Source organism: Megascapheus bottae, unplaced genomic scaffold (genome assembly GCF_031878675.1).
Source record: "Megascapheus bottae isolate mThoBot1 unplaced genomic scaffold, mThoBot2.hap1 HAP1_SCAFFOLD_149, whole genome shotgun sequence".
Classification (NCBI taxonomy): Eukaryota; Metazoa; Chordata; class Mammalia; order Rodentia; family Geomyidae; genus Megascapheus; species Megascapheus bottae.
The window spans coordinates 178,152-182,633 of record NW_028327826.1 but is presented as its reverse complement, the minus strand read 5'-3'; the positions used below and the strand labels follow the sequence as shown (position 1 = coordinate 182,633).

Genomic DNA, 4,482 nt, shown 5'->3' with positions numbered 1-4,482 from the left:
GCTAAAGGTTCAAGTCATCTTTATCTGATTTAGAAACATATTGTGGAAGCTCAATTTCTCTTGCTTTTAAGGCCTGGATACCTTAGGTTCAAAACCTGGAAATGTAAAAGTATGTTAGAAATAAAAAGCAACTCATCAGAGAGCCTTTCTTTCTTTTTGCTGTTGATAATGAACAGAAGATTCTGGAAGTATGGCTGCAAAAGGAGGAAAATGAGGTAGTCAGAATCTGTGATTTTGCCACAAATTTTCCTACTTTAAACATTATACATAGGCTGGAAAAGCATAAAGCCTTCTTATGAGAGAATAATCTTTTTTTGCCTCAAATAGAGTATTAAACTGTCCACCAAAGATGAATCCACAGTCCATTAGTTGGTAGATAAATACTGTAAAGGCAACTCATTTCCAGGTTAATATACAAACAGAATTAAATTTAAAATATTTTTCCACAAAAATAATTGAAACAAAAAAAATCCCTGAATCTTCATTGAAAGTAGTTATGACTGAAATACACTTAGGGATGTATGAACTATTTTTGTATTAATGTAAAAGTATCCTAGGGTTGCATTTAGCATTTTTACTTAACTTCATTCATTTATATATTTAAATACCATGTTATAACAATATTTTTCACCCAAAGTTCATTCAGGAAAAAATAATAATAGTTGTCAAGTGGCACATTTCACAGTATTTAAATATTCAGTGCTTGCTTGTGCAATGCCTTGCTGTCATTTAACCTGCTTTTGGCCAAAGAGACATCAATACCGAGGATATAAACCTGGTTTGAGAATTCCCTAATGCTCATGTTATTAAATATTCATGTGAAGAATTTGACCATCCCATTAGAGATACAGGACCAAATAAAGATGTAACATAAAAAACTGGTCATAGGAGTGGCACAATCCAAACAAACCATCCTCATCCAAGGCAGCAGAAGATTAAAATTTTATGTGGCTTCAATAATCTTGGCCAGGAGTTTGGCCTAGCGGTAGAGTGCTTGCCCATATGCAGGAAGACCCAGGTTCGATTCCTTGGTATCACATGCAAAATGTAGATTCATAAAATTTAAAAAACAAAAATTAGCGACCGGGAGTTTGGCCTAGTCGTAGAGTGCTTGCCAAGCAAGCATGAAGACCTGGGTTCAATTCCTCGGTACCACATATTTAGAAAAAAACTGGAAGTCATGCTGAGGCTCAAGTGGTAGAGCTCTTACCTTGACAAAAGTCCAAGGACAGTGCTCAGGCCCTGAGCTCAAGCCCAGGACTGCCCCCCCCAAAAAAAATTAAGAAGGGATATCAAAGTTTGTGAAGTAATGTACCTTCTCTCTGGTGAATATAATGTAACACTTCCATTAATTATAATAAAAAAGAAGTAAAAAAATTAAATGGCTACGTGTGTTTACTTATACTCTGTAGATTTCAGTTAGATTGTGTTGCAATACACAACAGAAATCATTTTAAAACAAGGTATCCATATTGTTTGTGGGTTTTTGTACATCACAAGAATGTTTTCTGCCAAATGCTGAAGGCACATCTCTGGAATCCTAGCTACACAGGAGGGTGAGATCAGAGGATCTTGGTTCAAAGCCAGCCTGGGCAAAGTACATGAGGCTCTTTATCTCCTATGAACCACTAAAATACCAGAAGTGGTGCTATGGCTCAAATTGGTAGAGCCCTAGCCTTGAGCTGAGGAGCTCAGGAATAGCACCAAGGTCCACAGTTCACTAGCACAAGGATGTTCATTGCAGCACTATTTACCAGAGCAAAGATATGGAACCAACCCAGATGCCCCTCAGTTGATGAGTAAATCAACAAGATGTGGTACTTTTACACAATGGAATTCTATTCTCCTGTCAGAAAGAATGAATTGTTCCACTTGTAAGGAAATGGAAAGACTTATAAAAATCATATTAAGTGAAGTAAGCCAGACTGAAAGGAACATAGGTTCAATGGTTTCCCTCATTTGTTCTAATCAGTAGAAACCTTGGGCTCTCCTAGAAGAGATTTACAATAGAACAAAACCTAGATACATAAGGCCATATAGAATGATGCTAAATGAAAGGACCTCCAGGATATAGCAACAAAATCCATATAATGAGAGATGGTTGTCCTTTTTTTGCTTTTGATAATTATTTTTATACATTTTTAAAAATTACAGTTTTCGGAATATACAAGAAAATTTAAGAAAAATATTTGTCTTATACTGAAGCGAACATCTCTTTGATATAGAAATTATATCATATATGGATTTTAGCCAAAAACAAAACTAAAAAACAAGAATTAGGGCCTAACATGCAAAATAAAACCATTCTTACTATTCTTTGCCCATCCATTTGGCCCCTATTGCAGCTCCACTGTGTGGATTTTGAATACAGTTCTTTATACATCAATAGATCTACAAAGACTTAAAATATCACATAAAAGATGCTCAAAAGTCATAAATATATGATGTCACTCTTGACATGATAGTTAAAATTAAACATGGTCAGTAAGGTCAAATCATACAAAACATTACATCACTTAACACATTAGAAACATAGTCTCTTCTGAAGTTATTAAAAAGCAATAATACAGATAATGTAATTCAAACATGAAAACGTGAAATGTGAGAAATATTAACTGTGAAGGCAATCAACCTTAAAAATAAGTTCGGAGCTTGGCATTGGTTGTTCATCCTTGTATTCTTAGCAATTCAGGAGGCTGAGATCTCAGGATCTCTATTGAAGGCCAGCCCAGGTAGGAAAGTCCAAGAGAATCTTATCTTATCAAAAAGGTGGAGCTATGGCTCAAATAGTAGAGCTCTAGCCTTGAGCAAAAAAGCTCAGGAATTATAAGTATGGCCAAGTTTAAGTCCCATGACTATCAGGAAAATAAAATGGGGGTAAAGGACATATTTTCTCTAGACATACTTTTATTCTCTAACGTAAACGATTTTTCCAAAAGCATCACGCAATGGGAAAATTTACTTCTCTGTTTCATAAAGTTATCATTAGCTGGCGCAGTGGCTCATTCGTGTAATCCTAGCTACTCAGGAGGCTCAGATCTGAGGATCACAGTTCAAAGCCAGCCTGGACATGAAAGTATAAGAGACTTATCTCCAATTAACCACCAGAAAAGCAGAAATAGTGCTGTGTCTCCAGGGGCAGGGCAAAAGCCTTGAACTGAAGAGCTCAGCAAAAGCCCCTAAGCCGAGAGTTCAAGCCCCACGAACAACAACAACAACAACAACAACAACAAAAAGCTGTCAAAATTCAATTCATCCTGCTGGGGATGGTGGTATACACCTGCAATCCCAGCACTCATGAAGGCTAAGGCTGGAGAACCTACTGTATGAAGCTAGTCTTGTCTACATAGTGAGATCCTGTCTCAAAACACACACACACACACACACACACACACACACACACACACACACACACACACTCCTCAATTCCCATTGTGAGAATTTTTTCCCATTTAGTTCATATTCACACATCTTTGTTTAGGAAAATGATCTTAGTGTTCATGCCTCCAAAAAAGAGGGGGGAAGCTTTTAATCATGTTTGCCAAATGTTTTACTGAACAAAAAATTGTGGAGTGTCAGGTGCTGTAGGTCTGGAAGTCATAAACTTGTCTCTGTTTTCATAGAGCTGGGAGCTGATTTACATGGGCAAATTTAATCATATCGCTTGGGTTGTGACATGCACCATCTTTTAAAACAATTATCTGGTGATACTAAGACACTGTTAAAATTATCTGTTGAGAGAAATAACTTTTGTAAAGGAATCTCAAAACATTTAAAGAATAGAAAGGAAGGATAAACACATTTTTTAACATAAAAAATCACATCAATATTATGCTTTCACAAAGGTCTAGAAAAAGAAGAAAAAAATTCATTCTGAGTACACAGAAATGTTGGAGAATGTCCTATATATGCCGCACATGTGCAAATCCATATGAGAAGGTGAATTATACAGTCATAGTCAATTGGCAGGTTTCAGAGAACCATAGCCTTCTTTCAAGAGGTCTCTCCAAGTCTTAAGGAAGCATGCATTTTCTGTACATTTAAAGGCACTCTCTTCCACTTGAGCTGATACTGCAGATGTGGCCTCAAGAAATTTGGTTAATGAAAATGATGTGTCTCTGATCTTCTGTGCCACCTCCTCCAGGCGGTCCACCACTCCAACTCAGAGCCCTCCAGCCACTCACACAGGAGGAAAACGTGTCCAAAGACGAAGGAGAAGATGGAGGTGGGAGAGGTGGCGAACAAATGTGAATCTCCTCAGCGGATGCCATGGGAAAGTGGCTGGCACCATGGAGCAGTACCCGAACAGCCAAACCGTCACCTACTGTCTTTCCAATGATTGTCTTTAATCTACTATGTTATCTCTCATCTCTTTTGCTGTCCCTTGGTTATCTCATATTATCACAGTATTTCACCTGGTAATCTGATGTATTGTATATATGCGTATTTGGTTATTTGAAGTTGGATACGGAAGGGAGGAAA

At 37.3% G+C, this 4,482-nt stretch overlaps 1 pseudogene; it reads right to left on the bottom strand.

Annotated features, from left to right (window-relative positions):
- Nucleotides 1-3,958: 3,958 nt before the first annotated feature.
- Nucleotides 3,959-4,271, bottom strand: LOC150039095 (uncharacterized protein C4orf46 homolog pseudogene; annotated as a pseudogene).
- Between the last annotated feature and the right edge of the window lie 211 nt (nucleotides 4,272-4,482).